The 27,584-nt window shown below is 37.5% G+C and overlaps 3 pseudogenes; all 3 read left to right on the top strand.

Annotated features, from left to right (window-relative positions):
- The first annotated feature begins 946 nt into the window (after window positions 1-946).
- Window positions 947-1,880, top strand: LOC133048651 (olfactory receptor 5AL1-like; annotated as a pseudogene).
- Window positions 1,881-21,353: 19,473 nt separating this feature from the next.
- Window positions 21,354-22,370, top strand: LOC133048436 (olfactory receptor 8U3-like; annotated as a pseudogene).
- A 3,906-nt stretch (window positions 22,371-26,276) lies between these two features.
- Window positions 26,277-26,975, top strand: LOC133048642 (olfactory receptor 5M9-like; annotated as a pseudogene).
- The last annotated feature ends 609 nt before the right edge of the window (window positions 26,976-27,584 follow it).

Here is a 27,584-nt window from a genome sequence, read left to right as displayed (position 1 = left end):
GGTGCAGGTAAGAATAAGAAATTATTCAATTATGTTAGATTTTAAATAAAATGCCATCTTTCTATCTTTCCAAACCCCACAGAGTTTCATACTTTGAAAATTCTGCATAGAACAAATCACTTCATTCTGAAACCAGAATTTTCTTTTTTTTTTTTTTCATTTATTTTTATTAGTTGGAGGCTAATTACTTTACAATATTGTAGTGGGTTTTGTCACACATTGACATGAATCAGCCATGGATTTACATGTATTCCCCATCCCGATCCCCCCTCCCACCTCCCTCTCTACCGGATCCCTCTGGGTCTTCCCAGTGCACCAGGCCCGAGCACTTGTCTCATGCATCCAACCTGGGCTGGTGATCTGTTTCACTATAGATAATATACATGTTTCGATGCTGTTGTCTTGAAACATCCCACCCTTGCCTTCTCCCACAGAGTCCAAAAGTCTGTTCTGTACATCTGTGTCTCTTTTTCTGTTTTGCATATAGGGTTATCATTACCATCTTTCTAAATCTCATATATATGTTTTAGTATGCTATAATGTTCTTTATCTTTCTGGCTTACTTCACTCTGTATAATGGGCTCCAGTTTCATCCATCTCATTAGAACTGATTCAAATGAATTCTTTTTAATGGCTGAGTAATATTCCATGGTGTATATGTACCACAGCTTCCTTATCCATTCATCTGCTGATGGGCATCTAGGTTGCTTCCATGTCCTGGCTATTATAAACAGTGCTGTGATGAACATTGGGGTGCACGTGTCTCTTTCAGATCTGGTAAAACCAGAATTTTCATGGAGAGTCTCCTTTGAATGTGTCCAACATAAGATCAGGGTAGATCAGAATCAGTTCCCAACATCTGCTTGATTATCTCTAAGGAAGACAAGAATACTCGGACTGTGCTCTAGGGAGTTTTATTGTTAAAAACAATAAATAACTCTCTACTATGGCAAAAGGCAATTATTTTGCAGTGTCTGAGTTTATCCTCTTGGGACTCACAGATAATCCAGAACTTCAAGCCACTCTCTTTGGTGTATTCCTAGTAATCTGTTTAGCTAGTGTCCTGGATAATCTTGGTTTGATTGTGCTAATACAGGTCAGCCTGCAACTTTACGCACCCATGTATTTTTTTCTCAGCCATCTGGCTTTTATTGATTTTTCTTTACTTTGTCTGTCACCCCAAACACCTTGGTGAATTTTCTGTGTGATGTTAAAAGTATGACATTTTATGCATGTGCCATTCAGGTGTGCTGCTTCATCACATTTGTAGTTTGTGAACAGTATTTGCTCTCAATCATGGCCTATGACTGGTATGTTGCCATTTGCAACCCTTTACTCTTTGCCATTCTCATGCCTAAAAAACTCTGCAATCCGATCATTGCTAGCACAGATATTTATGGTTTCATTGTTGGTCTTGCACAGACAGTCGCAACATTCCTCTTGTCTTTCTGTGGCTCCAATAGGGTCAACCACTTCTACTGTGATGACATTCCATTGGTCATGCTGGCTTGCTCTGACACTCAAGTCAAAGAGCTGATGCTGTTAATCACTGCTGGGTTCAACACCCTTTGCTCTCTACTGATCATGATCATTCCTTATATCTTCACCCTCTTTGCCATTCTGAGGATCCGTTCTGCTGAAGGAAGGCAAAAAGCCTTTTCTACCTGTGTTTTCCATCTCACCTCCATTTTTATGCAACAATCATTTTTATGTACCTCCTGCCCAATTCAAGCCATTCTCTGAACACAGACAAATTTGCTTCAGTATTCTATGTGGTAGTGATTCCCATGTTAAACCCATTGATCTATAGCTCGAGGAATCAGGAAGTAAAGAATGCACTGAAGAGAATTATAGAAAAGTTCCATTCGACTGTCAAATAACTGAAAAAATCAAGGACAGGGAGGAATCAGAGGACTTGGAATTATGGCTTATCTAGAGTCAAAATGCTGATAAATAATAGTGTCAAATTCCTCACTTCCAGTGTTCATATTTACTCAATATGTCTTACCCACTGTTTCATTATTGGTGATTTACACATGAAAGGCATTTTTTTTTTTTAATTTGGAGGTGTTCAATTTTAAAAGGAGAAAGAGACACAAACAAGGAAAGACAGAGAGAAACAAAGACAGAGATATCTTAACCTGTTTGAACATACATTTTTAAAATGAAAGAAATGGAACATCAGGCATAATGACTTTATATGAATTCTGTGTCATATGGATCATACTAAGATAGATCAACATTTGGTATCTTATATTTCAAGTTTGCCGCATAGATAATCTGGAAAATAAGGCAAAGTTTAATAGCAAGACTTTTCTTTTTTTTATTTTAACACTCTGAATAATCTTCCTAACATTCTTCTTGCATTCAGCTCAAATAGCACCAGCAGAACAACCTTGACATTGAACCCTTGGTGACAACCAATACTGACACTGTATCAGTTTAGTTCACTGGAGCTCTTTCCTGCCATTATAATTCCTTGCTTGTTCTATATCAGAACAGGACTTGTTCTATATCAGAAACAAGGACTCTTCCTTCACACAGTTTGGGTAACAATTTTAGTTTTTCCAAGTAATAGTTGTTATCGGGTAAATTATTATATTTCATGTCTCTTTTCCTTGGTTTCTTCATCTACAGTAGTAATAGTTGCTTTGTCCTGGACTGATTGTGAAGATTAAATAAGATTATGACTATAAGAGGCTTACATAGTTCATAGTACAAACCAAGCGCTTCATGAGCGTTGACTATTACACCTAATTAGTAACATTATTTTCAGCATTGTTATAGCATGCATAGCCTTTTTAGAAAGAGTTGGCAGCGTAATATGCTTTATTTTAAAATCAACAAAATGAAAATATAAAAGCTAACAAGTTATTGTATTGTCATCATTAAAGCAATTTCATTCCTTTTCATTTTTGTTTCAAATTGATATAAATGATCTTTTTAAACTGTACATATTTAAAGTACTCAATTTGATAAGTTTTGAAACATCACCACAGTGAAAGTGCTGAATGAGTTTGTCCCTTTCCCCGAGGTTCCTCCTCCACTGACCCTGGGCAGCCACCAATCTGGTTCCTGTTATTGTGGATTGCTCTGTGATTCTTACATGCATGCTTCAGTCATGTCTGACTGCTTATTTCCTACAGTTTTATGTAAATGGAATCAGCATGATTCCAACATGAACTCTTTAAGACAGAGATATTTTATTTCTCAGAAGTGCAAACAGCTTCATGTTGAACATTTGGCATAATTATTCTCTAAAAGTGCATTGTCCACACCACTGAGCTATTCTGAGGCCATTCTCCTCCCACGCATGCGTGCATGCTGTCACTTCAGTCTTGTCTGATGCTCTGTGACCCCATGGACAGTAGCCCACCAGGCTCCTCTGTCCATGGGATTCTCCAGGCAAGAATACTGGAGTAGGGTGCCATGCCCTCCTCCAGGGGATCTTCCTGATCCTCGGATGGAAGAGGGGCCCTGGCTTCTCCTGCATTGGCAGGCAGGTTGTTTACTACCAGCACAAACTGGGAAGCCCATCCTACCTCCCACTGCCCCTAAATTTCATCACAATTGCTTTTATTAATTTTGTTGCGGTATAGTTGCTTTACAATATTGCATTAGTTTCCTGCCATGCAGCAAAGTGAATTAGTTACACATACACACATACCCACTCTTTTCCCGATTCACTTCCCATCTGGGGACCACAGAGCACTGAGGAGAGGTCCCTGTGCCCTACAGCAGGTTCTCCTCAGGTATCTGTTTTATACACAACAGCGTGGGTAGGTCAGTCCCACCCTCCCAGTGCACTCACTGTCTTTCCTCCCTTGGCAATCGTAAGTTTCTTTTCTATATCTGTAATTCTATTTCTGTTTTGCAAACAAGTTCATCTGTACAATTTTTGTAGATTCCACATAAGGGATATGATATATTTGTCTTTCTTTCTGACTTACTTCACTCACTTTGACAGTCTCTAGGTCCATCCCTGTTCCTGTTAAGAGCATTGTTTAATTCTTTTTTATGGCTCAGTAATATTCCACTGTACATACGTACCACATCTTCTTTATCCCTTCCTCTGTTGATGGACATTTAAGTTGCTTCCATGTCCAGGCTTTTGCAAATTGTGCTGCAATTCACACTGGGGTGCATGTATTCTTAGAAATTATGGTTTTCTTCAGATATATGTCCAGGTGGGCTTCCCCAGTAACTCAGCTGGTAAAGTTGCCCAGGAGACCTGGTTTTGATCCCTGGGTGGGGAAGATCACTGGAAGGAGTCCCCATGGACAGAGGAGCCTGGTGGGTAACAGTCCACAGGTTTGCAAAGAATCAGACGTGAATGAGCAACGAAGCACACACAGCAGCTGCAGTTTTATTTGCTTTAAGGAACTTCCATACTGTTCTCCATAGAGGTTACACCAGCTCACATCCCCACCGACAGGATAGGAGGGCTCTTTCTTCTCCATACCCTCTCTAGCATGCATTGCCTGTAGATATTTTGAAGATGGATAGATATTTCCCCAAAGAAGACATACTGATAATAAAAAAAAATACATGAAAATATGCTCAATATCACTAATTGTTAGTGAAATGCAAATCAAAACTACAGTTGGGTAGCAATGACAACCCACTCAAGTATGCTTGCCTGGAGAATTCCATGGGCAGAGGAGTCTGGCAGGCTACAGTCCGTGGGGTCTCGAAGAGTTGGATATGACTAAGTGACTATCACTCACTCACTCACCTAATTGGCCATTTTAAGTTTATTTTTGAATGGCAATTTTAAATTTATTTTTTCTTGTGTTTGTGATTATATTTGAAACTGAATTTTTTTGGTTCTTCCATTCCTGCTATTAAAATAAGCATATATTTTCTTGAAACAAAATTTAAGCTATTTTTGTTGCATTTAGTAAGGGTTGCATTAATAAAATATTAATTATTTTGTTCCAAACTTTTCAAAGTAAAACTGGAGATAAAATCAGTTAAATCTTATTCTGTGTGTCTGGTGCTGAATGACTCTTTAAATGGATGGTATCAGCTAATTTTTATAACACTCTACTGAGACGGGTATTTAAAAAATAAAAAAATTCATAACAGTTTATGTAGTTCTTTAATAAGCATGTAGCTAATAACTAGAGAAAAAAATGAGTTTAATTTTGTTAAAACAGATTTTTAGTGACTATTTTAAACATTTTTAACTGGCATCAGAGAAGACTTTCAAGAGTCCCTTGGACTGCAGTGCAATCAAACCAGTCAATTCAAAAGGACATATCAGTCCTGAATATTCTTTGGAAGGACTGATGCTGAAGCTGAAGCTCCAATACTTTGTCCACCTGATGCAAAGAGATGACTCATTGGAAAAGACCCTGATGCCGGGAAAATTTGAGGGCAGGGGGAGAAGTGTATGAGAGAGGATGAGATGGTTGGATGGCATCACTGACTTGATGGCCATGAGTTTGAGTAAGCTCCAGGAGTTGGTGATGGACGGGGAGGCCTGGTGTGCTGCAGTCCATGGGGTCACAAAGAGTTGGACACGACTGAGTGACTGAAATGAACTGGTTTTGAACATTGATCCAAATTCATTTAAAAACTAAATTTAAATTATTTGTTTAACTAGAAAAATAATTTGAAAGATAGATGAGTCTGAATCTGGCACAATGAATGAATCTTTCATGGGGCTCACATACTCTGGAAAAGAAAATGAAGGGAAAAGTCACCACATTGGGGAAAAGCTATTCAGGAAAAGATATACAGGAGAAATGAACTCTAATGGTCCTCAGCCTGGGTTATTAATTATACAATAAAATATCAACATCTATGCTTATTAATTATCTAAAAACCAAATTAAGTAACAAGAAGAAGGTCGGAGGGAAAAAAATCTGTGTATAAATATATAATCACTAATGGTTTTTCTTCATAGATAACACTGTAATGTTACTATGAAGCAGTCAAACTATATTAAAATATGGACTTCTGTGAACTAATATGTAAATAAGAAATATAATTGAGGGAATATGAGGTACTTATACATAAGCAACAAAAAATTAAACTCATCAGAATACATTCTAAGCATATTCTTGAAAATCTAGTACTTTTACAATTTATTTTGTTAAATTAATAAATCATACTTTCAAGAAAATTTGATTCTTTTAAGGACTATTTTAGATACATTATATAAGTGGAATAATGAGCAATTTATCCCACTCTAACTGGCTTATTTTACTTATAATATCCTCCAGGCTCATTTATGTTGTCACATATGGCAGAATTTCTTTCTTTTTAAGGCTAATATTCCTAGGTATGTATATGCCACCTTTTCTTTTTTTAATTTTTTTATTAAAGGATAGTTGACATTTCTGCAAAGAGATTCATGTCTCTGTGTATACATATATACACATTATATATACATATGTATATATATATAAAATGCCTGGAGGGCTACAGTCCATGGGGTCACAATGAGGTGGACATGACTGAGTGACTGAGCATGCATTATATATATACATATATATTCTTCATGTTCATTTCTATTATGGTTTATCACAGAATATTGGATATAGTTCCCTGTGCCATACCGTGGGACCTTATTATTTATCCATCCTATATGTCCTTGCAATTAAAACATATACAATAGAATACTACTACTGAGCCATAATGAAAAAATGAAATAATGCCATTTGCAGCAACATGAACTGACCTAGAGATGAACTGAGTCACTGAACCACAAGAAGTATGGCTGGAACATATCTGACAATGAGACACGTTAAAGCTGGCAGGTTTTATGGAGGAAATTATTGTATCAAATCTTGTAATTTTGTATAGGTTTGAAAATTTCCATAGTAAAAAACCTGATTACATGAAAATTAGTTTTTCTAGTAAAAAGATAAAAATGGTTGAAAGTCTGTAAGTAGTTGTTTCAGCTTGTCGTTTGAAATACTAATATGTCTTTATTAAAACTACTATCATACAGGTCAGCAAATCTTTACATGAGAAAAAAAATATACATATATACCTTCAAACTGTCCTTTACAGTTGCTACCTCTGAATGTGATAGAAAAAATGGAATTCAAAATGTAAAAAATATATATATTATAGATGATGTGTGTGTACTTCAAAAACAAGAGAATTTAGAGATGTACTTTCATAGTTTATTGCTCTTTGGTTTATGTTGGTATGATAAGGGATTCTATAGTGGGATTCTTATTTGAGGAAAGAAAAATAATTTCTTTGGTTGAGATATTTAAAACAATTTAATGATATACATATGTATATATGCGTGTATGTATTTATCTGTCTATTATACTACTACTACAAATGACAAAAGTATACAAGGATTTTGTTAGACATTCTGAAAGGGACACAATAATAGTACGTCGAGAATTTTAGATTGCATTAATTTTGAAATATATAGCCCTTCTGCAGTTAGACCTTGATTCTTGATACTAGCTAATGATTTAATCAGCTGTGACTTGAGACAAATTATTTAAATTATCTGAGTGTCTCTTATCTAAAATATGGGAGTATTTTTCCTGCACTATTGTGTTTTGTAAGGAATAACAATATAAAGTGTGTGGATCTTTTTAGTGCCTTGCTTGGCACAGAATTAGGACCCAATAAATCTTAGTCACAGTTATCGTTACTATCATTCTACTTGCAGTTATTATCGCAGCATCAATTTGCAGTTTGCAAATTCATTTACTGTCCATTAAAGGTTTACTCACCAAAAGTGCGTGGTGTTATAAGTAATATTTTTCTTTCTTAATTGGGACTCAGAGTTTATGACTTTCCCAACTGTGTGTGTGGGGAGGTAATTGATGAGCTGGAGTCAAAGCTACATCCTGCTCCAAAATCTCTAATCTTCCCACTGCAGCCTGCAGTTTGATCTCCCAAAGGAAGATGCTTCAAGGCTGAGGACAGAGTCATCCCTGAGGAATCGGATGATTACTTCAACACACTCAAACTGCACCCCATATTTGTTAATCCTGAGTTGAAACTTTGTTTGTTGAAATTAGTTTCTGTTAATATATCCCCAAGAAAAAGCTGAGAAATATCATTTTAATAAGTCTCCTTGAAACTGATTAAAAGGTAAATCTACCTTTAGCAATTACAGTAGGGAATTCTGTTTGCAGGGAAGAGTTTTGTAATAAGACCCAGAGAGACAGTTTCATCACTGACACGTAAGCACACTCTCACTTCAGTTTCTCTTTACTTAATGATCAGCAATTGTTCAATTAAAGTAGACAAGTAAAGAATGGTAGCTACAAAAAATTATATTTTTCTTAGTTTTCCCAGATATTCTGAATTTTTGCACCCTGACTAGAAATGGAAATATTAACCTAATTTCTTTCATATTATATATTACGGGCAAGCAATAGGCACTGCAGAACTTTTAAATTTTCTGGAGAGATACTTCATATTCACTAACACCAAATACTTTGGTAATAGAATTACTGGTTAATTTTTTTCAAATTCAATGCTGCTACTATTTATTTTTTCGTAATTCAGATTTTTAACATATGAGGGAAGGTATTGCTAGAATGCATTAAAGAATACCTTGGGTTTAATACTTCCCTGAATTAAAAAAAAAATCCTGAAGAGTCAGCTAGGTAAAAGCTAACTCAGATGGAGATAAGATTGAAATAGCTAATGTAAAGTATATGTACTACCAATGTGAGGTGCCATATACCATTTGTGCATAGTTTGGATTTGGTGATAGTGTGTGAGCTGCAATAATTAGACAAAGTTTTGGTTTCTTCGTAACTCTAGAATAAAAATTATGAACCAGAATATGATTTAAATGCTCATATTTATGGTTTGATCATTTTCTAGAAATTAGACAGGGCCCAAAAATCTCATCACAGTGGAAAGGAGATATGAAGGCATCAAATGAAGTCCAGTCAGCGCCAGTGCCCAGCATCCAGTTGTGTCCTGCTCTTCATTACTGCATGAATTGTAACCTGCCAAACTCCTCTGTCCATGGACTTTTCCAAGCAAGAATACTGGAGTAGGTTACCATTTCCTAATCCAGGGAATCTTCCCAGCTCAGGGATTGAGGCTGCGTCTGTTGCCTCTCCTGCACTGGCAAGAAGATTCTTTATCATTACCCGGGAAGCCCTCAAATTAACTTACTCTGTGAAAACAAATAAAAAACTTGCTTCAAGGAATAAGTCAAATTTTCAGCTTAAAAATATCAGAGAAATAATTGTGTATGTGTGTGTGTTTAATACCAGGGTCTCCTACACTGCAGGCAGATCTTTACCATCTGAGCTACCAGGGAAGCCCAAATAAAAGCTAAAAGAATACAAATGAAGGTATATGTAGAAAATTAATCATGAATAGCTGTATCCTCCTTCATAGTTAAATAAGAAAGATTGAAACTAGGTATACTAGAAATTAAGTACCAAAAACTGGGTAAAGAAAAGAAAAAGCCTTATGTAACTTGATTTAGGAATTAAAAAAAACAACACCAACAAAAAAGAAAACATTATTAAATGGAGTCATTTTTTAGCCACTTTATCTGTAGTTCCTGACACAACTGGGGACTGAATAAATTATTGTTTAACAATAAATGAATTTCTCAAAAAGTTTTGGCAGTTTGACTCCCAACAATACCAATCTCATTATTTTCAAAGGATGTTTCCTCTTTCATGTTAATTTAAATTTTACTAATAATTAACATACAATTTACTAAAGATTTAATGCTTCCCTGGTGGCTCAGTGATAAAGAATCTGCCTGCCAATGAAGGAGACGCAAGTTCTATCCCTGGGTCAGGAGGATCTTCTGCGGAAGGAAATGGCAACCCACTCCATGTTTTTATCTGGAAAATCCCATGAACACAGGAGCCTAGTGGGTTACAGTCCTTGTGGTTGCAAAAGAGTTGGAAATGACATAGCAACTAAACAACAACAACGATTTAATAGGCATAAAAGAAAAAATATTTTTAAAGAATGAGCTTGGCAAGTGAAAACTATATATATAATTATTAATGTTAATGCAGAAAAAATGTAAACTCTTACAACTCTGTTGAGAATCTTTATTGAGTCTCCAGTTTGTGTCAACAAACACATATAAAGAGGCTGATAAGAGACCAAAACTTCTTCCCATATGATAAATAACAGAGAAGACAAAGGAACAAACCAACTAAAAGTCTGGTATAATGATGAATGATATTGGGGAAAAAAAGGTAAGTTAGGGAAGAGCAGTAGTGTACTAGCAATTAATGCTGATGTGGCATTATGATAATACAGACATGATTCTAGATCTTTTACACAATTTACATCCTTTATATTTGCGTAGTTTACACACACATTCAATCCTCAAAGCCACACCAGAGGCAGTTACTTTGTCCATTTTTGTTTCAAAGTTGTTGAAAGCAAAACATAGGGTGTTATGTGAATAAGTATTGTCGTGGCTCATGCCAACAAAGCCAGAATTTGGGCCTAGATAATCTAACTCTAGAGTTCTCACCTTTCACACTGTGCAAGTGTCCAGGGGGTGAAAGATTGAGATGTCAAAGAAAGGTATCCTAGGCAGAGGGAACAAATGCAAACATGGGGTCTCCCAGGTGGCGCTAGTGGTAAAGAACAAGTTTGCCAATGCAGGAGATGTAAGAGACATGGGCTTAATCCCTGGGTTGGGAAGATCCCCCTGAGGGAGGGCATGACAACCCACTCCAGTATTCTTGTCTGGATTATCCAATGGACAGAGGAGCCTAGAACACATACACACAAGCTGGCATGCCAAGAAATATTAAAAAATATATATATGGATAGAAAGAAGGGAATGGGGGGAGGGGGGAGAATTAAGATAAATGTAGTCAGAAAGCCATAAACAGCCTAATCATTCCCAGTTCTGTGGACCCCTGTAAAATTTTTGAGGTGATATTGATTAACCTAAATCCTGTTACACAGAATGAAGTAAGACAGAAAAAGAAAAATAAATATCATATATTACTGCATATATATGGAATCTAGAACAGTGGTGCTGAGGAACCTATCTGCAGGGCAGGAACAGAGACACAGACATAGAGAAGGGACTCGTGGACACAGGAGGGGGAGGCGTTGTCGATCAGCCCCTCAGCATGTCCAGCTCTTTTCAGACCCATGGACTGCAGCATGCCGGGCTTCCCAGTCTTTCACCATCTCTTGGAGTTTGCTCAAACTCATGTCCATTGTCAGTAATGCCATCCAGCCGTCTCATCCTCTGTCCCCCTTTTCTCTTCCTGCCCTCAATCTTTCCCAGCATTAGGGTCTTTTCCAGTGAGTCAGTTCTTCATATCAGGGGGACAAATCATTGGAGCTTCTTCCTTAGTCCTTCCAGTGAATACTCAGTGTTGATTTCCTTTAGGATTGACTGGTTTGATGTTCTTGCAGTCCAAGGGACTCTCAAGAGTCTGCTGCAGCCCCAAAATTTTAAGGCATCAATTCTTTAGCACTCAGCCTTCTTTATGGTTCAACTGTCACATCCTTACATGACTACTGAAAAAAATCACAGTTTTGATTATACGGACATTTGTCAGCAGAGTAATGTCCCTGCTTTTTCGGAAGTTGTCTAGATTTATTATCTTTTCTTCCAAGGAGCAAATATCTTTTAATTGTGTGGCTACAGTCATAGTCTGCAGAAATTTTGGAGCCCAAGAAAATAAAATCTAGCACTGTTTCCACTTTTTCCCCATCTATTTGCCAAGAAGTGATGGGATTGGATGCCATGACCTTAGTTTTTTAATTATTGAGTATTAAGCCAGCTTTTTCACTCTCCTCTTTCACCTTCATCAGAAGGTTCTTTAGTTTCTCTTTGCTTTCTGCCATTAGAACAGTGTCATCTGCATATCTGAGAGAGCGGGCAGATTGAGAGTGTGTCATTGACATGTACACACCACCATGTCTATAATAGATAGCTAGTGGGAAACTGCTGTAGAGGACAGGGAGCTCATTTGGTGCTCTGTGATGACCAAGAGGGATGGGATGGAGGGGGGAACTGGGAGGGAAACTCAAGAGATGGAGATACATGTCTACTTAAAGCTGATTCACATTTTGTACAGCAGAAATTGACACAACATTGTAAAGCAACTATATTCCAATTCAAAATAAATTTGAAAAAGCCATAAAAAAGAATCTGATTTCTATACTGGGTGAAATGGGAAACTATTGGAGGCTTCTGTGCCAGGGAGAGAGATAACCTAATTTAGTCTTTAAACAAATTACTCTGCTTTACAATCGACTGAAGAGAGAAAGGATGGAAACAGGGAACCTAGCTGAAAGGATGATGGATAAAAACATGGAGTAGCATTCTAGCTGGCAAAATAAGTTAAATGCCAGATAAATTGGAAGAAAACACCAATCTGAATTCCTCCAAGTCAAGAGTGACTCAAGGTATTTGCCTGGAGCAACCATAGGATTCAGAGGAGTTTGAGAGGAACAGACTTGAGAAAGGAAAGGGAATGGTATTAGAAACTCAGTTTTGGACACTAAATCTAAGATGCTTAGTGTACCACTAAGTAAAGACTTCAATCTGATGTTGAATATGAGAGTTTAGAATTCAGAACACACAAAGGTGAAGAATTACATTGGGAACAATTTGCATATGGACACTGTTAAATGGAATAAGACTGAATGAAATTAACAAGTAAAGGAAAATGTGTATATATAATCAGATGAAATTGACAAGGACTTGAACTTGTGTCTATCTACATTTAGAGGTCAAGGCAATGAAGAGAAACCAGCAATGAACCAGGATGAACATTCAGGAAGAAATTCATGGGGGGCATGAAAATTCAAATGTGAGAAAATTCATCAAGGAATGAAAAACTATGGCAAATACGGTGATAGATTAAATAGCATGATCTTACTAAGTGGGCTTTATATTGAATAATGGGAATAAAAGGATGACTGGAATGATTTCATGAGGAGTGGGATGACATACAGTGGAGGCAGCATACAAATACAAACAAATTTGCAAAGAACAGTGCTGCAAAAAAGATAATTTTGCAGTAAAGTAAGTACAAGGCTTTGTTTGTTTGTTTCCAGTAGTTATGTACGGATGAGATGGTTGGACTATAAAGAAGACTGAGGATCAAAGAATTTATTCTTTCAAATTGTAATGCTGGAGAAGATTCTTGAGAGCCCTTGGACTGCAAGGAGATCAAACCAGTTAATCCAAAAGGGAATTAACCCTGAATATTCATTGGAAGAACTGATGCTTAATCTGAAGCTCCAATACCTTGGCCACCTGATGTGAAGAGCCAACTCATTGGAAAAGACCTTGATGCTGAGAAAGTTTGAGGGCAGGAGGAGAAGGAGGTGACAGAGGATGAGATAGTTGGATGGCATCACTGACTGAACGTACATGAGTTTGAGCAAAATCTTGGAGATAGTGAAGGACAGGGAAGTCTGGCATGCTGCTGTCCATGGGTTGAAAAGAGTCAGACATAACTTAGTGACTGAACAACAACGGCAAAAATGTTAAAGTAGACTTATTGTCTTACTCAACATTTCTATTTTTCAGTATTTAATCTTAAAAATATTGGATCATTCTAAGCTAATCTTCAGTAAGAGAATTTATTATAGGATTAGTATTTTCTAATTTGTTGTTCTTTAGTCGCTATGTCACGTCTGACTCTTTTGGTCACAAGTCATGTACATGGACTGTAGTCAGCTAGCAACCTCTGTCCATGGAATTTTCCAGGCAAGAATACCAGTGTGGGTTGCCATTACCTTCTCCAGTGGATCTTCCTGCTGCTTCCTTTTCCTTGGGATCTATCCCAGGGATAGAACTTGTGTCTCCTGTATTGGCAGGTGGATTCTTTACTACCGAGCCACCAGGGAAGCATCTTACTAATTAGAAAAAGTTACAAAATGTTAAAATTGGATGTATTACAGAGTATTAAAAACATATTTTGGAAATAATCTTACATGGTATATAAAATCCTGATATTATAGTAATAGTAGTGTTAGTATCTGGTGTCTAACTCTTTGCAACTCTGTGAACTATAGTCTGCCAGGTTACTCTGCCCATGGGATTCTCCAAGCAAGAATACTGGAACGGGTAGCTATTCCCCTTTCCATGGGATCTTCCTGACTCAGGGATTGAACCCAGGTCTTCTGCATTACAGGCAGATTCTTTACCATCTGAGCCACCAGGGAAGCCCAGAATCCTGATATATCACCAGGCTTTTATATTTGTGGGCCCTGAATTTGGCAATTCATCCAGGAGCCATGGTTAGTGAATCCACTGATGCAGAACCTCTGAATTGGAAGGACAACTGTGCTATGCTATGCTGTTTTGTATAATGGAATTTATTACCCCTGCATTTGGTGGGGAGGGAGGAGAGGTGTCCTAGTACCATTCCCCCCTGGATGTTGATGAACTACTGACTTGCTGGAAAAAAAAGGGGGACAGGCAGTATAAGTAGTAAATCATCATATACTCTAAAAGCATATTTTAATAAAGCACATAAAATATGAAGGAAAATGAATTGTCTTCAAACTTAAAGAGTAGTTACCTGTAGTGGATGACTTATACTGTATATTTTTCATATTTTTCTTATATCAAATTTTGTTATGATGCATACATATACATTTGACCCTTGAGCAATGTAGGATTAGGGACATGAACCCCACTGGTTGGAGAATTTGCCTTAACTTTGCATTAGATATGCAGTTCTTCATCTGAAGAGTCAACCAACTTTGGATAAAGTAGGACTGTAGTAGTATTTATTGAAAAGAAAATGGCATACGAGTGGATCCAGGCAATTCAAACCCGTGTTGTTCATGTGTCAACTATACTTTATTTATGTTCTAAAAAAACATTTTCTTTTCATAAAGTAAAGCATATATAAAAATGCTCTATACCTATCAAGTTTTCTAAAACTCTAAACTCATGAATTTTATTGAGTTATTTTAGTAAATGAGGTGATATTTTTAAAGTCTTGTTAATTATAAATTAATAAGAAAGAGATGAATTATTTAATTAATAATATTAGGGAAATTAGCTCGCTGTGTGGAAAAACAATAGCTTAGATTCTTGCTGCAGGTCACACAACCAGTTAATGCAATGTAATTTTAAAAGTTGAATTTTAATGATACATGATGTAGACAGAGGATATTTATTGTTCTTAAGTCTACACATAGCAAAGAATAAAGAAAACAACTTACGATTTACAATATCTAGGTGAAAAACACAGTTAGTATATATAAAGCAAATAATTTGAATCAGAATCCCTTCAACTAGGAAGGTCACAGGGAATGGAAGAGACAGATGTAAACAAATGATGACAGTGCACCAGAAACAGTTGGGATATTTAAATAGTTTACCACTTTTTTTTTTTTTTTTGCTTTTGCTTGCTTTGTTTCAAGGAACTGAATTGGACATGCACAATCAAGGATAACCACTTTAGTATTCTTGCTCTGAGAACCCCATAAACAGTGTGAAAAGGCAAATGGATAGGACACTGAAGATGAACTCCCCAGGTTGGAGGTACTCAATATGCTACTGGAGATTGGTAGAGAAATAACTCCAGAAAGAATGAAGAGACGGAGCCAAAGCAAAAACAACACCCAGTTGTGGACGTAACTGGTGATGGAAGTTAAGTCCGATTCTGTAGAGGGCAATATTGCATAGGACCTGGAATGTTAGGTCCATAAATCAAGGCAAATTGGAAATGGTCAAACAGGAGATGGCAAGTGTGAACATCGACATTTTAGGAATCAGTGAACTAGAATGGACTGGAATGGGTGAATTTAACTCAGATGACCATTATATCTACTACTGTGGGCAAGAATCCCTAGAAGAAATGGAGTAGCTATCATACTCCACAAGAGTCCAAAGTGCAGTATTTGATGCAATCTCAAAAAATGACAGAATGATCTCTGTTTGTTTCCAAGGCAAATGATTCAATATCACAATTAAAAAAAAAAAAAAGTCTATGCCCCGACCAGTCATGCTGAAGAAGCTGAAGTTGAATGGCTCTATGAAGGCTTAAAGCTCAACATTCAGAAAACTAAGATCATGGCATCTGGTCCCATCATTTCATGGCAAATAGATGGGGAAACAGTGGAAACAGTGGATGACTTTATTTTCCTGGGCTTCAAAATCACTGAAGATGACTGCAGCTATGAAATTAAAAGATGCTTACTCCTTGGAAGGAAAGCTATGACCAACCTAGACAGCATTTTTAAAAGCAAAGACATTACTTTGTCAATAAAGGTCCGTCTAGTCAAGGCTATGGTTTTTCCAGTGGTCATGTATGGATGTGAAAATTGGACTATAAAACAAGCTGAGCACCGAAGAATCGATGCTTTTGAACTGTGGTGTTGGAGAAGACTCTTGAGAGTCCCTTGGACTGCAAGGAGATCCAACCAGTCCATCCTAAAGGAGATCAGTCCTGGGTGTACATTGGAAGGACTGATGTTGAAGTTGAAACTCCAATAATCTGGCCACCTGATGCAAAGAGCTGACTCATTTGAAAAGACCCTGATGCTGGGAAAGATTGAGGCAAGAGGAGAAGGGGACTGCAGACAATGAGATGGTTGGATGGCATCTCCAACTCAATGGATATGGGTTTGGGTAGACTCTGGCAGTTGGTGATGGACAGGGAGGCCTGGCATGCTGCAGTTCATGGGGTCACAAAGAGTCTGACATGACTGACTGAACTGAACTGATGAAGACTACAAGACCTTCTAGAACTAACACCCTGAAAAGATGTCCGTTTCATTATAGGAGACTGGAATGCAAAAGTAGGAAGTCAAGAGATACCTGGAGTAACAGGCAAATTTGGCCTTGGAGTACAGAGTGAAGCTGGACAAAGGCTAATAGAGTTTTGCCAAGAGAACACACTGGTCATAGCAAACACCCTCTTCCAACTACACAAGAGAAGACTCTACACTTGGATATCACCAGATGGTCAATACCGAAATCAGATTGATTATATTCTTTGTAGTGGAAGATGGGGAAGCTCTATACAGTCAGCAAAAACAAGACTGGGAGCTGACTGTGCCTCAGATCGTGAACTCCTTATTAGCAAATTCATACTTAAATAGAAGAAAGTAGGGATAACCACCAGACCATTCAGGTATTACCTAAGTCAAATCCCTTACAATTATACAGCAGAAGTGACAAATAGATGCAAGGGATTAGATCTGATAGACAGAGTGCCTGAAGAACTGTGGGCGGAGGTTTGTAACATTGTACAGGAGGCAGGGATCAAGACCATCTACAAGAAAACAAAATGCAAAAAAGCAAAATGGTTGTCTGAGGAGGCCTTACAAATAGCTGTGAAAAGAAGAGAGGCTAAAAGCAAAGGAGAAATCGAACATACATCGCTTTGAATGCAGAGTTCCAAAGAATAGCAAGGAGAGATAAGAAGGCCTTCCTCAGTGATAGGTGCAAAGAAATAGAGGAAAACATTAGAATGGGAAAGACTAGAGATCTCTTCAAGAAAATTAGAGATACCAAGGGAAAGTTTCATGCAAAGATGGGCTCAATAAAGGACAGAAATTGTATGGACCTAATAGAAGCAGAAGATACTAAGAGGAGGTGGAAAGAATACACAGAAGCACTATACAAAAAAGCTCTTCATGACTCAGATAATCATGATGGCATGATCTCTCACCTAGAGCCAGACATCTTAGAAAGTGAGATCAAGTGGGCCTTAGAAAGTATCACTACAAACAGAGCTAATGGAGGTGACGGAATTCCAGTTGAGCTATTTCAAATCCTGAAAGATGACACTGTGAGAGTGCTGCACTCAATATGCCAGCAAATTTGGAAAACTCAGCAGTGGCCACAAGACTGGAAAAGGTCAGTTTTCATTCCGATCCCAAAGAATGGCAATGTCAATGAAAGTTCAAACTACCACACAGTTGCACTCATCTCACACGCTAGTAAAGTAATGATCAAAATTCTCCTAGAAAGGCTTCAAATATTTGTGAACTGTGAACTTTCAGATGTTCAAACTGGATTTAGAAAAGGCAGAGGAACCAGAGATCAAACTGCCAACATCCCTCGGATCATAGAAAAAGCAAGAGAGTTCTAGAAATACATCTACTTCTGTTTTACTGACTATGCCAATGCCTTTGACTGTGTGGATCACAGAAAACTGTGGAAATTCTTAAAGAGATGGGAATACCAGACCACCTGAACTGCATCCTGAGAAACATGTGTGCAGGTCTGGAAGCATCAGTTAGAACTGGACATGGAACAACACACTGGTTCCAAAGCAGGAATTGAGTACGTCAAGGCTGTATATTGTCACCCTGCTTATTTAACTTATATGCAGAGTACATCATGAGAAATGCCAGGCTGGATGAAACACAAGCTGGAATCAAGATTGTTGGGAGTAGCATCAATAACCACAGATATGCAGATTAAACCATCCTTATGGCAGAAAGTGAAGAAGAACTAAACAGCCTCTTGATGAAAGTGAAAGATGAGAGTGAAAAGTTGGCTTAAAGCTCAACATTCAGAAAACTAAGATCATGGCATCTGGTTCAGTCACTTCATGCAAATAGATGGGGAAACAATGGAAACAATGAGAGACTTTATTTTTTTGGGCTCCAAAATCACTGCAGATGGTGACTGCAGCCAGGAAATTAAAAGACCCTTGTTCCTTGGAAGAAAAGCTATTATCAACATAGACAGCCTATTAAAAAGCAGAGACATTACTTTGCCAACAAAGGTCCTTCTAGTCAAAGCTATGGTTTTTCCAGTAGCGATATATGGATGTGAGAATTGGAGTATAAAAAATGCTGAGAGCTGAAGAATTGATGCTTTTGAACTCTGGTGTTGGAGAAGACTCTTGAGAATCCCTTGACCAGCAAGGAGATCCAACCAGTCTATCCTAAATTATATCAGTCCTGAATATTCATTGGAAGGACCGATGGTGAAGCTGAAACTCCAATACTTTGGTCACTTAATGCTAAGACCTGACTCACTAGAAAAGACCCTGATGCTGGGAAAAATTGAAGGTGGGAGGAGAAGGGACCAACAGAGTATCCGATGGTTGGATGGCATTACCGACTGGATGGACATGAGTTTGAGTAAGCTCCAGGAGTTGGTGACAGATAGGAGGAGCCTGGCATCATGCAGTCCATGGGGCTGCAAAGGGTTGGACATGACTGAGTGACTGAGCTGAACTGAATCAAGGATTAGTGTTTTCATGATGACATCATTTTAGTTTATTTTTTCTTATTTTTTAAAATTAATTTATCTATTTTAATTGAAGGCTAATTACTTCACAACATTATCTAGTCTAAAATAAGACCTAATGTTACCTTTGTCTTTATAGGCTATTTTTTTTTTTTTTCTAATCAAAGCTTTATAATCACAGTTGCACTCTTGAGGGTCAGTGAACCTGGTAGAGTCATGTCTGGGGAATATTAGGAATTAACTCCCCAAGGAATAGAGACTGCACTTTTGAAGGTCTACTTCACTCATTCAGGTACCCTGGGTCTTCCAACTTTCAGGGGAAGATTTCTACAACCAAGTAGGTTAAGAGGTACTGTCGGTCATTTCCATAACCCTCCTTTTCCAAGCCTCTACACTTTTTACAATTTAAAGGAAAGTAGAGGACCCTGTCTAACTCTGCTCCAACTGGATGAAGCTGCCTTGTATACACAATAATGAAATACTTTCTTAGCCCACACCAAATAAAATATCCTCTTTGACATTTGCCCAAGACTTGGGTTTCCTTTAGAAGAAAACACTTTGTTGACGAAACTGTGGAAGTCAATTCCTAAGGAAGAAGAGCATTTGTATGTACGAGTGTTGTCTTTCTCTCAGGGGAAACTTTTGGTCTTTAAAAAAAAAAATGTATGTGGTGGTTTAGTCACTAATCATGTCTGACTCTTGTGATCCCATGGATGGTAGCCATATATATATATATATATGGGCTTCTCCAGTGGCTCAGCGGTAAAGAATCTGTCTGTAGTGCAGGAGCCAAAGGAGATGCTGGTTCGATTCCTGGGTTGGGAAGATTCTCTGGAGGAGAGCACAGCAACCCATTGAAGTATTCTTGCCTGGAGAATCCTGTGGACAGAGGACCCTTGCAGACTAAATCCATAGTGTTACAGAGAGTCAGACACAACTGAAGTGACTTAACACACACACGTATATATACATAGGTGCATGTGTATTTTTTTTTTTTTTTTCTGGAAAACACATTAGGTACAAGTCATCACATTGAGCTGAGTCAATAGAAAGAGGAGGAAAAACTTAAAGGACACGTTTTCTGACTACTCACAGTAACTTGTTAAAAAAACAGCAACAACAAGAAATTAAGCTTCCCTTTGGGTAAAATGTTTAGGGGAAAAGTAAGGGGTTATTCTTTCTATTTTGCGCACTTCATTTTAATTTGCTATGGTGAGATTTTTTCTTTTTCTTTTTAACTTTACTCCTGAATTAAAATTAGCTAGTTATCTTCCTTAGCCTCAGAAGTGGAAAGAGGTGTAGAACTCTCAAAAACCACATCATGCAAGTTGAACATCATGAGAGGAGTACCACTTCCATATAATTGCTATTTCTCTTGTCAAACCTTTTAAAAGCAGGAGTGCAGGCTGCTTTACCTGATAATTTACCAGATAATTTACCAGATAATTTAGAAAGCATTCCTGATTATAAGTGTTGAAAATAATTAATGTAAAACTATTTGTTGCTGTTCACTCACTCAGTCATGTCTGGCTCTTTGTGACCCCATGGGCTGCAGCATGCCAGCCTTCCCTGTCCTTCACCACACCCTGGAGATTGCTCAAACTCATGTCCATTGAGTAAATGATCATAAAGAACTGTACTTTTTAACACATGTGCATTCTAACTCTAACTACAAGTGTACTTTTTCACTTTTAGAGAGTACTATTTGAAAGTGAATAAATTACATATGAAGCCAAAATCTGCCTAATTCACAGATAGAAATATTTAATTGTCTCCACTTCTCTATCCATTGAATATCATGTTTAGCTTTTATTATATTTAGCATAATGTACATTTGTTAAAATAAGTGTCTATTAAAACAGATAAAATGTTACATATTTAAGTTTTATTCCACTGAGAAGTAAATATGGGAGCAGGATATTTAAAAATATCTTTATTCTATTATTAAGTATAACTAAAATAATCTAAACCTAAAATATTACCTATCTTTATAAACATTATTTTTATTAAACCTCAATTTTTGGCTCAGAAAATTATAAATAGTCAAACAGGAGAGTTTGAGAAGGGATATATTTATTTGTTCTGATATTCTGCTTCAATGAGCAATAATTTCTCAAGTTAAAACACGCACGTTTTGGCATCTGATGACAATTCCTTACTCCTGATAATTTATCTGTCTTTAACTTGTCTCTTTTCAGCCATTCAGAGACTAGAACAAATGATTGAAGAGAATATTACCAGGGTGATGGAATTCATTCTTTTGGATTTTTCAGTCCAGAGAGATTGAAATCCTTCTCTTTCTTCTCATTTTAGTGGTATATTCTCTAACTCTGGTGGGAAACATTGGCATGATTTCCTTAATCCAGTTGGATCCTCACCTTCACACACCCATGTACTTTTTTCTCAGTAATCTGGCCTTTGTAGACTTTTGTCACCCCTCATCAATAGCCCCAAAGTTCCTGGAGACCCTCCTGACCAAGCACAGGTCCATATCTCTCTATGCATGTGCGCACAGCTGGGCTTTTTCCTGAACTTCTTGATTTTGGAGATGTTCCTTTTTACAGTAATGGCTTATGACTGCTATGTGGCCATCTGCAATCCTCTTCTCTACTTGGTGATCATGTCCCAAAAGGTGTGCATGCAATTGGTAGCTGGCCCTTACTTATACAGCTTTTCTGTTGCTTTTCTCCACACAGTTGTTATTTTTCGATAGATCTACTGTGGCCCCAGTGTTGTTAATCACTTCTATTGTGATGATGTTTCTTTGCTGGCTCTTGCCTGCTCAGACACCAGCCTCAAAGAGATCTTGACTTTTATCTTTTCTGGATTCAACATGATCAGCTCTTTGACCACAGTCCTTATTTCTTACCTGTACATTGTGGCTGCCATCCTGAGAATCCAATCTGTAGAAGGGAGGTGCAAAGCATTCTCATCCTGTGGTTCTCATCTGACTGCTCTCACTATATTCTACGGGACTCTGATCTTCATGTATCTGCAGCCCAAATCAAACCATTCCCTTGACACAGACAAAATGGCCTCTGTCTTCTACACAATAGTCATTCCTATGTTGAATCCCATGATCTACAGCCTGAGGAACCAAGAGGTAAAAAATACCTTGAGGAAAGCCTTTGAAAAATGTTATTTCCTGTCTCTAATAAACACTAAGATGTATTTTGTAACACTGACTGTCTTGGAACTATGCCACATGCAGATATGTTGTTTTTGTTATCTTTGATAGATTAATTTTATTTTCACCATTTTTATATGAGCAAAATGACTTTGCATGTGTTCTATTTTTTATATAATTTATAAATAAGATGAAAAGTTTCAAAAAAAGAAAGATAAAAAAAGATTAAAAAGATTTTTAACAGTCACAGTAGAGTATATTAAATATGGTAAAAGTATACGTCATATTTGAGCAGGGGCACCTCAGATTGAGTGAAAAGCAAGAAGGAAAAATATCTTCTTAAAACTGAGTTTGTAATTAAGTTCACGTGATAAGTGGGTGAGGTTATGCTAATTGCTTTTGTCCAACTTGAAAGAAAATATATTTTAAAGTGCTTATGCTTCACAAGAGGGGGATAATAAACCAAAACATAAAGATTCTAAAAATAAATAAATAAAAGATTATAATACACATTTTTAACAAATTGCTACTATTTGCATATGTGACACTTGACAGTTTTGACCTGGACAGTTTCTATTTAACTGATAATAAGATTTAACCACTGCTTTCAAAAATGTTTCTATTTTATACACTGTGGAGACAGAAAAGGGAAGTGATAAAGTAAGTTTCTTGTCCATTCCCCACGTCATTCCATGCAGTAGCCATTCCTCAACTATACCCTGTCTGCTAAAAATCATTCCTCTCTGCTTCTGACCCCCACTAGATTCACTGTTGGTCACTCTCTGTAATTCCATGGTTCTCACATTGTTCAAAATGATGTCATTTTTCACCATGCAGATCTGGGAATCAGGGTCAGCTTTTGGAAAGTCATACTCTCTTTTTCTGTATCAAAACAAATTTGCAGACATACTCCTATATTCCCACAGCAAAGCTTAAGATCCTTTTATATTTTAGGGATTTGAAGAATTTACAGTGGGTTGAGGGGACAGGAAGGGGTAGTTTAAAACCAAGTTATAAATGTGGTTGCTGTCAGATGTCAGGAATATAGTTCTATGTTGGGGTGGTTGTAAAGTGATGCAATCTAAAACCCAATTAAACCATCAACTGGAATGTATTTGTTTTCTTTTATTCAGATTCAAATGTTTGGTGTCTACCATGTGGGTGATATTGTGAGCTATTCTTGTAGAGCAAAATAAAAAATATTCCTGAATATGCTGAACAGTCTGCTATTTTGGGAAATAAAAAGAAATGATTGTATAAGTTATTCAGAAACATTTTAGCTTATTTTATCCAAGTTATCTTAGTACACATTTCATTGTTAAATTAGATTTCAGATTTATGTGAAGACATCAATATTGCCATATTAAATTATTTATATTAAACTTTATTTTAATATATGCCTCACCTAATGTCAACACCATTATTAAAGCAGCAATGAGGTGTTCTAAGTGGAACAGGTTTGTACAAATTCTGAAGAAAAGCAATGACTTACAATCCTGATTATCAAGTTCTTATATCAACTTCTTTCAGGGTCAGGGAGCACAACTGCAGAGAAATTAATCTTGGAAATCATGACTGTCAATTGCCAAAGATAAAACTCAAGAAAAGAGAACATCTTTGTTGTAGCTTTTTTAAAAAATAATTCCAAAAGTATAATTTAAATAGTTAAAAGCACAGCAGCGAGCTTATATAGTAAACTGTAGAGTAAATGCTGAACCTGAGATTGGCAGTGTGAGAAGGGTTTAAAGGTTAGTGAATCTTTCAAAAGGAATCTGGAGCCCCTTCTGGGTAGCACACTGGATTCCGGGGAGGTTGCTGCAAAACCACCCGTTTACCAAAGACAGTTCAGATACATTTGAAGAGCTCCCAGAGAAGAAAGAGTAATAGCCTGGGAGATTAAAAAGACTAAAGAAAAAACAAAGTTCTAACATTGAAACAAAACTGTAAAGAAATAAATTAGTTTCATCAGTCTGTGTTACAAAGTACACACACTCGTTGACTTAAAACAACAAAAATTTATTTGTTCACAGTTCTGGAGCCTACAAGTCTGAAGTCAGCGTACTGGTGGAACCATGCTCTCTGTGAAGCTCTAGGGGAGGTTCCTTCCTTGTTGTTCCATCTGCTCGTGGCCCCAGGCATTCCTTGGCTTGTAAACATCACTCCAGTCTCTGCTGTCTTCACACGGTCTTCCCTCTACATCTGGGTCCAGGTTTCCTCATTCTTGTAAGGACATCACCCACACTGGGTTAACGGTCCACCTTACTTCAGTATGACTTCATATTAACAACTGCATCTTCAACGACCCTATATCCAAATAATGACCCTGTAACCCAATGACCCTATAACCAAACTCTGAGGTTCTTCGGGTTAGGAACTTAACACATCTTATGGGGGAACAATTTCACTCATAATAAGTGCGTGTAAGTGTGTGCATGTTCAGTTGTGTTTGACTCTGTGTGACCCTATGGACTGTAACCAGCCAGGCTCCTCTGTCCATGGGATTTTCCAGGCAAGAATAGTGGAGTGGGTTGCCATTTCCTTCACCAGGGGATGTCCCCCCAGGGATTGAAACCATGACTCTTGCCTTGCAGATGATTCTTTTCTGCTGAGCCATTGGGGAAGCCCCACCAAAAAGTAAGGACAGTTAAAGATGTGCTGGCTCAAATGTCTGGTGAAAACACACCTTATCTGCACCTTCAAGCACAGCACAGGAAAAAAAAAAAGCTGAGATTTCCTAAGCTTAAGAAAGAGACCTGTAAGTACCTAAAAAGGCTAGCAAAATGGCCTAGATGACTGGTCAAAAGGGATCCAAATCCAGTTAATGTGACAACTGGAGTCTTAAAGGTCATAACAAGCCCAAGGACTCATCAAGTAGTTAGGACAAAGGTATTTATAACCTAATATCTAATACAGATCAGAAGCTTGAGTTTTTCTCCTTCTGGTTAAGACAGAAGACAAGATGCCCTTCTCTCAATAGAACTACTCTATTCTAATAGTAGTTCTAATAGAACTACTCAGAAACTACTCTCAGGGTAGTTTCTGAAGAGGCTTGATCATTCTCAGGTAAAAATCATCCTAGTGAGTGGTAAGATGCAGAGGTGAAGTGCCAAGGATATATTTATGGAAAGTATTATAAGAGCAAATATAGCACTATAGCTAAGTGAACTCCCAAGATGCAGTGATTTAATAAAATAATTTATTCCTTTCTCAGGCACCAGTATGAGTTAAGGGGTTTGGGAAGGGCAATTAGACCCTCAATATGTGGTTTCCATTTTTTTCTAAAAAGTTATCATTTCAGTGGCAACATTTTCAAGTGGGAAGGAAGAGAAAAAAGTCCATATCTAATGGCTTTAACATAGAGAAGGTGATCTTTAGGTTTCAGGCACCATTGCCTGAATAGGTTTCATGGCTCATTGCCAAGACTTGACAACATTATGTATCTCACTGACAAGGGACAATGGGAATGGTGGTTAACAGCTGGATGACAAATGTTTAAATGTTTTACTTATAAAATAAAATATAAAGTAGTGGACACTGAGGAATATGTCTGCCATAAGGATCACAGAAAATATGATCTTAAAGGGTCAAGTTATAATGATCTCTGTCAATACGATTGTTTCTTGAGCAGCCTATCATTTCATGCTTGACACCAACTTGTTAGAAGCAAACTCGGGTGATTCGAAAAAATAAAAACAAACAAACAAACAAACAAAAACTTTGTTAATGTAGTTTCCAATACTAATCAAATGGTACTCTTTCTTCCTGCTCAGAACGGTACAGTTATGAAAAAGAGCTCTCCTCCCACTATCTGCCTTTTCTCAGAACCAATCTGAGGGAATGTTGCTTATGGGCAATTAGTAAATTAGCCTGAGTAACAATACTTTCTGTGCTTAAATGAATCAATCTTTCCAGTGATATTATCACAAGTAAATGTTACTTCTCAGAGTCTTTCTACACATGTTTGATTGTGCACCCCTTTTAATTGGATTAGCCCTTAAACAAGAATAAACTCATTCATTGTTGGAAAACTTACTATCAGAGACAAAAACCATTTCCTATGCGGGGTGTTTGGTGCAGAGTTACTTCTTCATAGCCCTTGTCCACGTGGAAGTATATATCTTGGCTGTGATGGCCTTTGATCTCTACATGGCCATCTGCAACCCTCTGCTTTATGGCAGTAAAATGTCCAGGACTGTCTGTGCTCGTCTCATCTCTGTGCCATGCATCTATGGATTCTGTTAGCCTAATCTGCACTCTGTGGACGTATGGCCTGTACTTCTGTGGAAACTTCGAAATCAACCACTTCTATTGTGCTGACCCTCCTCTTATCAATATTGCCTGTGGAGGGGTCCACATTAAAGAATACACCATGACTGTTATTGCTGGGATTGATTTCACATATTCCCTCTCAGTGGTTCTCATTCCCTACACCCTCATCGTAGCGGCCGTGCTGCGCATGCGCTCTGCCGATGGCAGGAGGAAGGCACTCTCCGCGTGTGGGTCTCACCTGACGGCTGTCACCATGTTTTACGGGACTCTCATCGTCATGTACCTCAGGAGGCCCGCTGAAGAGTCTGCGGAGCAGGGGAAGTGGTGGCTGTGTTTTACACCACAGTGACTCCCATGCTGAATCCCACGATCTACAGTTTGAGGAACAAAGATGTGAAAGAGGCTGTCAACAAAGCAATCGTCAAGGCAAACTTGAGGCAGTGAACCTGCAGGACATAATTCTGTGTATGCCACTTCCTGTTATAAATGTCCAGGCATATAAATTCCCCGTTTAAAACAGGCTGTGTACAGGCAACACTTAAATATGCTAAGAGGTCCAGTCTAACATAGGATGGTTTACCCCATGAATGGACTCTCAGGGCTAAGCCTCCTTTATCTACATGTGCAAACACACTAACACACTAACGCTGACCTATTACTGTTAGTCACAGCGTGTGTAAAATTGTGCTAAATGTAGTCATCAGATAACTCGTTAATACATTTGGATAAGCACATGTTAATTTGGAGGTATCTTTATAAGAGTTGAATATGATTTCTTAGGATATTTTGTATATACTATTGCTCTTCACTTGTTTTATAAATAATACATAATTTCATGAGAAAAAACTAAGACTTCATCACTTTTCCATGAATATAAAAGTTGGTGGATCCTCATTTACCAAAAAAAGCTTTCAATAACATTCACACATGCTTGGGCTTTTGAAAACAAAAATGTATTCAGAATCTTCAACTAGTGTCATGAATCAATCATAAGGTTAATTCTCAGTATGTATTGCTCTATAATTAACACTATTTGTGTTTATCAAAATTATT

Source organism: Dama dama, chromosome 29 (genome assembly GCF_033118175.1).
Source record: "Dama dama isolate Ldn47 chromosome 29, ASM3311817v1, whole genome shotgun sequence".
Classification (NCBI taxonomy): Eukaryota; Metazoa; Chordata; class Mammalia; order Artiodactyla; family Cervidae; genus Dama; species Dama dama.
Note: the sequence above shows the minus strand (reverse complement) of the source record. Positions and strands in the feature narration are given on the sequence as shown.